The sequence below is a fragment of the Bactrocera neohumeralis genome, chromosome 2 (assembly GCF_024586455.1).
Source record: "Bactrocera neohumeralis isolate Rockhampton chromosome 2, APGP_CSIRO_Bneo_wtdbg2-racon-allhic-juicebox.fasta_v2, whole genome shotgun sequence".
Lineage (NCBI taxonomy): Eukaryota > Metazoa > Arthropoda > Insecta > Diptera > Tephritidae > Bactrocera > Bactrocera neohumeralis.
In genome coordinates this window covers 39,030,580-39,043,863 of record NC_065919.1, presented here as the reverse complement: position 1 = coordinate 39,043,863, position 13,284 = coordinate 39,030,580, and the positions used below count along the sequence as shown (strand labels likewise).

Sequence of the window (13,284 nt, the reverse complement as noted above, 5' to 3'; positions counted from 1 at the left end):
ATATACTAATCCCGAAAGTATGTGACGTCGGTCAATGAATTACCTCAGGTTCAATATACTATTTGTAATGATTTTCGTTAGTCTAGTAGACTTTACGCCCAACAAATCGGTTAGAGTGTGAAATATCTTCACAAAATTGCATGAAAACAGGTTCTCAAGAATACTTATGTAATGAAGGTTAACTCAATCAGTCTACATCTTCCCTAACACCAATATGGGCGATATAATGATTTTTATTCTATTTAACTGGCTATTTGACTTTAAAGTGTTTATATTGACCGAGATGTGTGATATTTAATTGAAATTAACTGGACAATTTTTCTGAAAATAATGCGGTTTATTGCTGAATATGCATAAAATTGGTCTAGATTCCACACCTTTAATGTTGAGATATGATATCTGATTTCTGATCTTCTGGTTAATGTTCTTTATATTAACTGTTGTAACCTAAGCGACATAGATATGGAATTATATATACATACATATATACAGCTGTTGACAGCTAATTAAAAACGACACCTATTTGGAAGTAAATGATGTTATTTTCAATAAATCACGTATATTTATTTTATTTTCACTTATTTTATTGAAACCTATGTTAAACCTAAACTCTAATAGTAAAAATTTTAAAATTTGTTTTTGTTTTGAAGATTTTAACGACAACTAATTAGAAACTAAAATATTTTATCAACAAAAAATAATGGTATTAAAAAACTTGCTTACTTTCAGTTAGTATTTTGTTGCTTTACTCTTTTACTTTGATATTGCATCACATCGATTCCGAATTTACGTTATAAGACTCTGACAGAGCACCAATGGTGTAGCTTGCCATGCCGTTCTAATTTCATCACAAAGAACATCCATATTTGGGATATTGGTGCATATGGCTATTTCAACATCACTCAGAGATGTTCTAGAGGGTTTAAGTCTGGGCGGGACGATTCTCACCCCAAAACATTGTTCGAATTTTCATTAAAAAACTTTTGTCAACTTAGACGTATGCTTTGAATTGTTATCTTCCTTATAATAGGCAAATTTTCCCATGGCCCATGGCAACATGAAATTTTTTGGGATGTCGACGTATTTCTTCTTGTTTAAAATTCCATCAATCTTATGGAGTGGACCACCACCATTCCAGATAAAAAATCCCAACACCATGATTGATACTCCACCATACTCAACTACGCGTGAATCACTATGATCAAATTCTTGAATTATTGGACGGAGAACATAACTTCGACAATTATGTCCTAAACGATTAATTTTTGTTACATCGTTCCAAACGACATACCTCCGTTCATTTATTGTTTTAGACCAATAAGAAATGGCAAAGTCTACGCGTTGTTTCTACGAATTTTAGTCAGAAGTGGGTTCCTGCTTGCTGCCTGCCGTGAAGTCCAAATTCGACCAAACGCTGGGAATTTTTCTGCTGGATATTTGGACATTATATTTGTCTTGAATTTCATGTAAAATGTCAGTGGAATTCTTTTTTTGGGTCTCCTCGAGAGACAGTGGTAGTTCTGCGGTATATTTCTGTTGAAGATTTTCGGTTTTTTTATGCGTGCAACATTGAAAATAGTTTTAAAATTCCGTATATGCTTAAGTACAATCAAAATTTTTCACTTTATTTTGAGCATTTGACCTTATTCGAAACTTCTTTGCACATCTTTCCAGACCGACGAAGGTCAAAAACGTAGCTGCGAAGGTTAGGCAGCTTTTTCTCCTTAAAAACTTGAATCATACATTTTAATATTTTTTAAACTACAACTTTGAAACACACGCTTACTATAAAACAGTAATACTATTAAAAAAATTAACACCTTGAGGAATTTTAATTATTTAAACAACTGTTTCTAATTAGCTGTCGCACTTAATTCACCTTCTATATCGTAACGGATTTACTATTTGGGAAAAAATTAAAAGAACTTTAACTTCACAACTGCAAAACAGAGTGAATTTAGTAGTAACTAGAGTAACACGAACAATGCAAGACTTTTAGGAATATAAATAACAGTATATCAAAAAATTTTTTTCATTATACTCATCAGCCACCTACAAAAGCCACTAGAGGCGTTGAAATTCGGGTGACTGTCTGTCTGTCGTGCAAGCTGTAACTTGGGTGAGAACCAAGATATCGTGATGAAATTTGGAAGTAGACAGAAGCACCTTTTTGTATGAACTAAGGCTTATACAAAACAAATTGGACCTTTTTAGTCAGCAGTAAGGGCGAAAATCCTTATAAAGAAAAAAGGGTTTTAAAAAAGAAGACTCGATCAAAAAATAAGTACGATATATAATTAACAAGTAAGGAAGCGCTAAGTTCGGGTGTAACCGAACATTTCATACTCTTGCAACTTGCAGGAATCAAAGCAGGGGGTTATGTCCTCTGTGAATGGTAGGCACCTTGTCGTGGTGCAGGGGCTTAGTCGCAAGGCATACTCGGCACCCCCCAACCGGTGTGGGTGGTGTTGACTTGCACTGCCCAGGCAGGTTGACGGGTGCCGCATGCGTGCGGCAACCAAGAGCTACCACCTCCTAATCCAGGGTGTTATGCGACTCCCGTGCCCATTGGATGATTTGCAGCCAGGAAGTAAATTCGACTGTATTAGAACGGAGCTTTCCCAATACCGGGCCGAATTGGGGAGTTACCGCGCCAAGGGGCTCTGGCGTGACGAACCTCCTATTTCCGCAAAAGCTAAGTAGACCCGACAGCTCACCTCGTTGAGCCGAGGGTCGTAAGAACAAGATGAACGACAACAAAAAACTCAAAACTACAAATACAACAGCAACCCCCAACGATTCGACCAGTCGACAACAACGGACGACGAGTATGGATCATGAGAAGGAGAAGGTTGTCGGCGCAGCTGCAAGCGGGAGGGGTCAAGGAGCTAAGCGGAAGTTCAGCTTCCTTGATGCTCTCTCGCCAGAAGAGCGGGCGCTGTTCGAGGAGCATGACAGGGAGGATGACGACGACATGCCCTCGTGCAGCGGCGTCCAAGCGTCGAAGGCAGCGGATGGAATTCAAAGCACCACCAGGATCCCCTGTAGCAGGCTCAGCAGCTCAGACTCAGGGGAGTCATGTAAAATGCAGAAGTAAAGGGAGCAGGGCTCCCACTACAAAGGAGTGTGGCAGAACCGCGTCCGTTCGTGCGCAAGGCAGCCGGGTAAGTGACCGTGTCCATGTCAGTGCAGCCACCTATGCACAGACCGCGAAGCGGAAGAGCGGGCAGATAACGCCACAAGAGCCCCCCAGCTCCAAAAGGATGAGGGGCGGCAATACAAGGATAGCCGGAAGCCAACCGGATGAAAGGATGGAGACTGCACCGGTATGTGGACGACGACTCGTACAAGTACATCCGTGCAGCGAGCTTTCGCCTGTTTTACAGGTACAGCACGGTGGTCATAAGGCCATACAACCCCGGGCACGACTGTGGCGACCTCGGAGGTGGAGAGTATGCAGATGGAGGAGGTCGCGAAACAACCCAGCGTAAGCAGGGATGAGAAAGCTACGCCTTCCGCGACCTCGGATGCCCCAGTTGTCCCGGGAGCAGAGCTCCCCTCCACCCAGGAACTCTTCGATGGATTAGGAGACCTTATGGACAGCAGCGCGAACATCGAATTGTAGTGGCCGTCGATATGGAAGTCGCCCAGGTGAACCTGGATCACGCGGCGACAGCTTCGGCTGTCATAAAGAGCAGGTTCACAGCGGAAAAACTGGGCATTCTGCTGATCCAAGACCCTGGGGTCTATAAAGGAGAGGTCAAAGGCCTCAAGACAGAATACAACAAGGTAATCTGGGATCTCTCTAGCGAGCGACCTAGAACTTATATAGTAGTCAGGAGCAATATTAAATTTTTCTGTATTTCAGAATTCCTGGCGCAGGATTTGATGGCGGTACAGGCCAGGGACTATGAAGGCAAGGACTTCGTCCTGGCATCAGCCTACTTCCCGGGGGAGGCATCCAGAGCACCCCCCGTAGTGGTGGAAAGGCTTGTGGAGTACTGCAGGAGGGTGAGTCCTCGAGGGGTGAGTCCTTATTGAATATGTAGCAATAGAGAATGTGGGGTGCGAACCCACCTTCATAACAATAAGTAGAAGGGAAGTGCTTGACATCACCTTCAGCAACGAGCCTGCAAGCGGTTGGGTCTCACGAAGGAGGGTCTCGACGGAGCCCTCCCTGTTAAACCACAGAATCGTAAGGTTCGCGCTGAAGGTAGAGGTCAGACAACTCCCCCCTAGACGTAACCCTCGGAGGGCAAATTGGAGCGTCTTCAGGGGGAGGCTGAGTGAGGAATTGAGTAGGAAGGGGCAGATTGACAATATCGTTACGGGCCCGGGAATAGACAGTAGGTTATCTGGGCTGAACGAGTCCATCATTAATGCTTACAATGACAGTTGCCCCCTAAAAGTGCCCACAGACAGGCGCAACTGTTTCTGGTGGTCAAGAAAGCTTGCAGACCTCAGGATAAAAGTACGTAGTCTCTTTAAAAGAGCAAAGTGTACAGGGGTCTGAGAAGAGTATAGGAGCAACCTCACTCTATATAATAAGGAGATTAGGTCTGCTAAACAGGCTAGCCTTAGGAGATTCTGTGAAAATGTCACCTCCACACCTGAAGCGGCTCGACTGCACAAGGCGCTGGCTAGAGGCAAGACTGACACAGTGCTAGCAATTAAAAGAAGCGACGGGACTTTTACGACCAGCGCGGAAGACAGAGCCACAGAGATTCTGCGTGCTCACTTCCTGGAGACTATTCCGGAAGACCAGTGTTTACCCTTAATTAAATACAGGCCTCCCGCTCCGACTGGGCAATCGCGAAACAAATATTCACCTCAAACTCGATCAAGTGGACAATGGCCTCGCTCGAGAAGTTCAAGTCCCCGGGAGTGGATGGTATCTTCGTAGCGCTTTTACAACAGGGTGAGCAGATTCTGCTGCCACACCTGGTTCGGCTGCTGAGAGAGAGCCTCGCAATGATCTTCATACCCAAAGTAGGAAGGAAGGACTATTCTCTGGCCAAATCTTTCAGGCCAATTAGGCTAACTTCCTTCCTACTAAAAACTATGGAAAAGATCATAGACTATGAGATAAGATCGAAGGCGCTGAATATTGCACCCCTGCATCCTTCTCAGCATGCATACAGTGCGGGAAGATCCACCAATACGGCTCTGTACCAGTTAACTTCGGAGATAGAGAGTTCACTGGAAAGTGGGGAAGTGACGCTATGCGCCTTCCTGGACATCGAAGGTGCCTTTGACAACACATCTCACAGAAGTGTAGCCAGGGCACTGGAGAGATGGAATGTGGCAGCACCGGTGCGTAGATGGATAGAGGCCGTACTGCGCACCAGAATTTCTGAGACTACAGTAGAAGGTACAAGGATTCGTCTTTACACAACAAGGGGCTGCCCACAGGGTGGTGTGCTATCACCACTACTATGGAGCCTAGTCGCGGACGCCCTGTTAGCACTGCTAACGGACAATGGAATCCGCTGCCAAGGGTATGCGGACGACATTGTAATTACAGCCAGAGGTAAATTTGAGGACACTCTCTGCGACCCGGTAGAACGATATCGAAACTTGGCAAAGGGGTGGTGTAGAGGAGTTGAATTGAGTATCAACCCCTCAAAGACGACCGTAGTTCCGTTTGCGAGACGCAGGTTCCTACCCGGTCTCAGAAATCTCACACTTGGTGGTAGAGAGGTCGAGATGACTAGCAGGGTCAAATATCTTGGTCTTACGCTGGATTCAACTTTGCGGTGGAAGCAGCATGTGAACCAGACCCTGGTAAAAGCAACAATAGCATTAACGGTGTGCAATCGGCTGGCGGGAAAATCCTGGGGCTGTAAGCCAAGGATCGTAAGATGGTTGAACACCATGATTGTGCGACCGATAATCACGTATGTGGCGGTGTCCTGGGACTCGGTAGGAATCCAACTATCGAAGCTGCAGCAGCTAGCTTGTGTCTGCATGACGGGCGCAATGCGTACTTGCCCAACGGCAGCTCTGGAGGTCCTGATGGATCTCAAACCGCTTCATTTAGTGATCGGTCAAGTAGCCAAGCATTCACTTCTGCAAATGACAGCAGAGGAGTGTGGCAAAGGTAAGGTAATCTAGTCCCAGAGGATGGAGACTAGTGCAGGAGTGTAGAGAACGGCCTAGCTGAACGAAACCAGGTGCACCTAATTTGGGTGCCTGGTCATAGAGGTATAGCCGGCAACGAACTGGTTGGTGAGCTTGCCCGCTCTGCAGCCTCGACCAATATGGTAGGGCCCGAACCATTCACCGAGGTGGGCCCCCATACCGTAAAGGAGCTGCTCCGTGAGGAAGAAAGATCATATCATATCATCTCGCGCCAACTGCCGGTTTTGCGACAGAGGAGGCCCTTGGATGCACAGCATGGATCCATGTTTCCGAATAGGGATCACATCGCCTCACTAGCACCCAGTAGGATATTGGAATTTATCAATATACATACTGGGGCTTAGTGAGTCCCTGTGAGTTAGGAGAGGGCACAATAGACCTAAGGTTGCGGTGCATTTTTCAATTATTTATCTATCTATCTATCTATCTATAATTAACAAGAAAGGAAGGGCTAAGTTCGGGTGTAACCGATCATTTTATACTCTTGCAACTTGCAGGAATCAAAGCAGGGGAAATACCTTAAGATGTAAAACGTCAACCTGAGTATCGAGATCTAAGTAATTTTATGTATGTATGTACATATACATACATACTATATAAGTATAACTCATATGCTGACATAGACATAAGGTTTGTTAGAAAAACGAAAACCATTATATGTAGTATAAGGGAAATGGGGTAGTACCGATCAAATTTATATTATCCCTGAATTTCAATTATATATCTCATAAATTGACCGATATTTTCTAAAAAAAAGTCAACTATAGGTACCGGGTCTATATATTCGGTAGCTAGGGGCGTGAACACTTTTTGTTGGATTTAAACAATTTTTGGTCATGTAGTGGCATACACTAAGGGCATTATTCGTGCAAAGTTTAATCCCGATACTTCTTCTTGATTTGCATACTGGAAACTGAACGCCTGGTGGCGCCATCTATATGTCGACTGGTGCGTTAGAATCTGCTATCTTTATCGATTGTCCAGTAGTTCATGACATTTCATTGATTGGAAGTGAAGTTATTGCGTTTTAAGTGTCAGTATGTTTGTGTTATCGGTGCGAAAATGAGCTTCTAACAAAGAGCCAACATTAAATTTTGTTTCAGAATTGGTTATACTTTTACCGAAACGTTTCAGTTGATGAAACAAGTTTATTGCCTATCCCGTAGCAGAGTGCACGAGTGGTTTCAACGTTTTCAAAGTGGTCGTGAGGACATAAATGACGATACATGTGGGCCTGTCAAAATCATCATTGAAATTCATGGAAATGGAATTGAATATCTCCAAAACATCGAATTGTCGCATTTTGACCGAACATTTGGGCTTAAGAAAAGTGTGTGCATGGTTTGTTCCGCACAAATTGACTGACGACAAAAAATTGCTCAGAATCCAACATTCGAAGGACCGATTATTTGACCAAAAATCACATTTTAACCATTCACCACTCCCTGTATTCACATGATATGGCACCTTGCGACTTCTTCCTTTTCGGAAAAATGCATTTGCCCATAAACGGAAAGCGTTATGCAGACGTAGGGGCTATTCAAAAGGCTTGCACCGGCATATTGGCGGTCATACCGGCCAACGAGCTAAAACACTGGTTCGACATGCTTCAGAACCGTTCAAAAAGCTGTATTGAAGCAGAAGGAGACTATTTTGAATAAAATAAATTGATGCTGCCAAAAAAACCATTTGTTCTGTTTTTTTTTAAGTCCTGTTTACTTTGGAACACAACACGTGTGTTATAAACTCAAATAAGTATCTTTAACTTCTTACCGCTGGTGGGGGAAAAATAAAGACTTTTCTTGAGTGACAATTTTTTCATTCTAATTCTGATTTGGCATTTTCATTACTTATATACTATTTTAGAAAACTATCTTAAATAACTAAATATATGTGTATGTGTGTATGTTTGTATGTATTGCAACATATTGTTTATGCTGCTTGATATGGCCCTGCAAAAAATGCGACTAGTCCGGGATGTGTCCGGGATTAGTCGCAAAGGAACATGCCACTAATCCCACTTTACATCTCTTTGTATGGACTGAACTGTTCCCTTTTGTTCGAGCATGTCCTATGAAGAGACTAATTGTACCCATTTATACCCAAATGGGTATAAAAAGGGACTAGTCGCTTTGTAGGTCGCAATGGTAGCAGAATGAGACCAGTCGTTATAAAACCTCTAAAATCCCTTTAACAATCAAGATAAATTTTATCCGAAGCCTTCGTTTTAAAATATGTATTTTTATTTAATTGACTTTAAACACTTTAAATACAGCTTCTCTAACATAAATCTGACAAATCAAAATTTTTGCAAAACTCATGAAAGAAATTATCATCAAAATTTAAAAAAATGTATCTTAAAAAAAATCGTTTACGCAGTTTTGTACTCCACTCAAAAAGTTCGCGTTGATTTCTTGCTTTCATATAACGCGTGAACAAAATTTATTCTTTAAGAAAAAAAAAAACGAAATAAAATGGGCTACAAACTTTTAGGAGAATATTTCTTGTGAGTTTTTAGCTGCGAAAATTTTAAAATAAATATTCGTTCTGGTTTCTTTACGAGTTTTATAAATCACATTTTTTAAATAATTTTATAATAAAAATTAAAAAAGAAAAATTCAGTCCAGAAATAAGAAGTCAGAATTTAAAGTCTGAAATATTACAACTTTGTACTATTGCAGTTTTATATTAAAACAAAAAAAAAACAATTGGAGGGGTAGTAGTTTAAGATGCAGAATTCTTCTTTTTTTGTCGATAAGCTTTCTTAAAGCATTTAGCTTTTTCGAAAGCAATGGCTTTGCGCAGCGCGTCCTCCGGCGACAATCCCTTAAATGGTAATTTGGCAATGGCTCCTAAATGAAAAGAAGATTTAATTTAACTTGAAATAAAAACATACATATGTGTAAAACAATGGTATGGAATATTTATCTTACCAGTCAATGAAGCATAAAAATTTGGGAAAGATTTTAAGCTTATCTTTCCATGTGAACCATCCACGTTTATTGACGCTATGACGTCCTTATTTAACAGCAGCCTTATATTTCTGAGATTGTTGCATAAAATAGCAGACATCGCAGATTCCTATAAAATATGTTTAAATAATATTTGTAAACTGAGCTATAATATTTTAATATATTATATATAATATTTTCTGCTGCAAGAAGTGCAAGCAGTTCAGAAAGGCTTTTGTGGCTTATTTTATTACGAATTGACCACATTTTCAATTTCTGCTGAAATGGGACTTCCACTGAGCGACTTGGCACATATGGTAGAACCTCCTCTACATTTCCAGCAATCCTAGCAGTGGACACGGTCGACACAGCGTAATTTCTACCTAGTCTTAACTTTTCACGATTCTTTTTTCTTTCCCTACTTATTATTCTCCTTAGGTGACGCTTGCTTACCTTACTCATCTTGTACAAAAACTCCTTTTCTCACTTTGCTGCTATTCCTTTTTTCTTTTATTTGTTTTAATAATGTTGATTTAGCCAAACAGATTTTCAATTTTCACTTTTCGCACTTCTTACTTTTTAAAAATCATCTGTTGCAAAACTACATTACATTACCGATTATACGGGAAATATTATCGATAGTACTGCCTTGGAACTATCTCGATACATACATTTACCCTCATTTAAACTTTTGCGTAATTCGAGTCAAATTGCGCTAAAAAAATTAAATAAATTAGTAAGTGTGTTTCGATAAAAAATGTGCATATATTTACTCACTGGGTCATTATTTTTCGTTAACTCTTTTTTTCCTTAATACATTTATTACCTTCTGCAGATATTTTGTTCTTCCCATTATTAACAAATTACCACTGGCAATAGTAATATGCACGCAAATCACAGTTCTAACTTATTTCTTTTTATATTTTATTTTATTGTAGTTATAGGTGTTTTATGTTATTACGCGTAAAAATGTTGTCAAGCACTTTTTTAGTTTACTTTCGCAAAAATAGTCAATGTAATATAAATACAATGCTGGAAAACATGTACACCACAATGAAAAAATAGATATAAACAGTGCTTATCAATTTGTTTAGATAAATAATCTCTTGATGTCGATTCCTTTTGTCTGCTCGCAATACCTTTCGATATAATAATGGTATAATATCAGTAGATAATTATCGATATAGAGACGTCGATAGGTTTCGACTTCTAGTTCTGCAACTGTGAAAAGAGTGTTGTTAACTACGTAAGACATTTTCGAGCTTAGGTTGAAAAGGCTCACAATTTTCAAAATGAATTGGCTTGAGTGGTTTTAAATCCAAATCAATAATTGTTAAAAATGATAATATGCTTATAAAATACAAGCTTTGCTCAGATCTACAGCTTACTAAATATTTGCAGAAACAAAGGTCTATGCTTAGAGAATAATTGACAGCATGCCTAATATCCAGGCTTTTACTTAAAGCAGTATTGTATCTTCTTATTGAAGAAAAAGCTATTATAAATAATCATTTCTTTGAACCATAAGTGATACAAAAAGTACAAAAATTGAGATTTCGTGTATAGCAAAAATATTCTCTTGCATATTAATTGTTTCTAACATCAGGTTATTAATCATTATAACCTAAATTTCACTTCGAATCGAAATGTAGGTATTAAAATCAAATCTCCAAACGTCTTAAATATTTATCTTTTAGGTTATATCATTTAGCTCGACGATATTTAAGAAAAAGTACATCGATGAAATTTCCCCTTTGTTTGTAAGTAGCACAAAAAAAGGGAAATTTCCCTAACTTAACAACACTGTATTTAAATGTAAACAAAGTCGCAGAAGTGCAGATAAACAACCAAATGAAGCAATTGGTAAGTTTTTATTGAAATATAGTTGTGTAAATCTCACAATAAATTAATTATATTGTGAATTATTGCAGCATGCAACTGTTTTGTTCTACGGCTAATCACATAAGCAACAGTTGGTTATTTCATCAGAGTCTGGAACGTTCTGCAGGGGATTTGATAATAAGGTATGTTGGTTTTTTTAAGTAAGCATTTATTGGTGGATTATATTGTTGCTCTTGAATCTATTATCAATGCTTTTACAGATCCAGATTTTATTAAAAACCAAGTATCATCATGGAAGCCTCCATTTGAATGCCGCTCTTAAGTCAAATACGTACATGATTGAAATATAAAATTCTGTTAGAAAAAGCTATTTTTCATAAAAATGTTTGGAAATTGTTAATGTTAATGTATACTAAAAGAAAGATAGTTTAATTATCTTTTAATCCATAATGAATTAAAAAAAATTCATTTATTTTGTAAATGCTTCAAGGCTATATTTATTGGTTTATGCAAGTCAAAAGTACATGTCGAAATACAAAATGTTGTTAGCATGGGCTTTGTTTTATAAGCATGTTTAAAAATATACAATGTTAACGCATATGAAAATGGAGATAGTTCAATTATCTTTCGTTCTGATTACAATTTCTTATAAAAATTTTTCAGTTTGTAAAAAGTTTCAATGTTTTTGTACACCGCCTCTTGCTAGTGCAAAGACATGTACGAAATTCATTACTTATGGTTTTTTTTAAATGTAATAGGTTATGATAATTGAATGGAAGGAAATTCAGTAACTTTGCTTTGAAATTTATGAATGTATTTTTGCCAAAATTCTAACTTTTTTCCCAATAGTACCCGATAGGGATTAATTGAGACTAATTGATCTCCAATTATACCCGTTTGAGACTAGTTGCGACTAATTAATACTCAATTGTTCCACATCGAGACTAGTCCCGGAATACTCTCTTTAGAGATTAGTCGCACAATTTTTTGCAGGGGTTGTTTTCAGGTGTACAATTCAATACATGTGTGGGTGTTTAATGTGATCTGATCTGGGTTTCAAAACTGGAAATTTATAATTTGTGTTTACCCATTCAGTTTACAATTCATATATGCATTTTTATTATTATTGTATGCACATTGCATATAAATCCATATGTCTGCTTATGTATACATGTATGTACATGTGTATGTATGTATGTATATTAATATATAAATAGATATTTATATTTAATAGAATTTCGGCTTTGCTGATGAGTAAACATGTTCAATAATATTTGAACAACGTTTTTATAGGTTTACAAAGTTTTTTCGGTGCTACTAAATCAAAACAAAACCATATGTGACAGTTTGCCGAAGTTCACAATAACATAACACAACCCGACAAAATTAAAAAAAATGTTTGCTTCTTTGAATTTATTAACTGATTCTAGTTAATTTGGGCGTGCTGAATTCAAATCTGTAATCAGTTTGTCTCTATCAGCTCTAGTTTTCATGATATACTTATCTTTTTTATTTTTTTTTCAGGTCATAAGTTAAGTGGAGGGTATAAAAAGCTATATCATGAAATGAGACAAACAGATTACAGATTTGAATTCAGCGCACCCAAGTTAACTAGAATCAGTTGATAAATTCAAAGAAGCAATTTGAGTGTTGGCCTGTGTAATCGAAATTCGAACATTTCACATGACATTCGATTGAATTTTTCGTTCGCGTGAAAATAAAAATACATGGGAATGGTTTATTCACACGAAGTTTGCGATAAAGCTTAGGATCCAGCTCTCAAGAAATGTAATAGCTTAATATAAAAAAACGCTTAAGAAATGGTCAAGAAAATTTCCTGCGGTAAATAAGAGGACATTAAATTTTACGCCGAAGGCTTTATATGAGCCAGTATAAAAATTCAACGACGGGCGTGGCGCCGCCCACTATTAGCTAAAATCACATATCTCAGGACCTGCTCGACAGATTTCAACCAAATTCGGTACGTAACATTCTTCAAACATTTTTATATCACAGTGCTAAAAAGTTCCATCCCACTCTTTCCTTTCCAGTGTACAAATCAAGAAGCAATTAATATAACGGGACACAACGTTGCAGGAATAATGCCTTTAGCGTATGCCATCTTTTGACCATAAATTGTCGAAATCCAAAAAAAACTGTTCATCCCCAAAGTACCGAACATTTGGACCTTAGTACCTGTAGTTGCCTTCTTAGAAGAAATATCGTTCAATGTGTGATATACTATATACATATTTGAATTTCAGAGTTAATATTTTACTTGTCTGTATGTCGATAAATGGTTGAATAGTGTCAATACTTCCTTTCGCTTGCATATAAGTACCTAACACAA

At 38.6% G+C, this 13,284-nt stretch overlaps 1 long non-coding RNA gene across 2 annotated transcripts; it reads left to right on the top strand.

Annotated features, from left to right (window-relative positions):
* Positions 1-10,664: 10,664 nt before the first annotated feature.
* LOC126756571 (uncharacterized) lies at positions 10,665-11,554 on the top strand. Of its 2 annotated transcripts, XR_007666602.1 has the most exons (4): positions 10,665-10,740; positions 10,790-10,955; positions 11,024-11,116; positions 11,195-11,554. It is a non-coding gene; the product is annotated as an uncharacterized LOC126756571 (long non-coding RNA). The 2 variants fall into 2 exon arrangements; XR_007666601.1 differs by lacking the exon at positions 10,665-10,740 and having other exon boundaries at positions 10,748-10,955.
* The last annotated feature ends 1,730 nt before the right edge of the window (positions 11,555-13,284 follow it).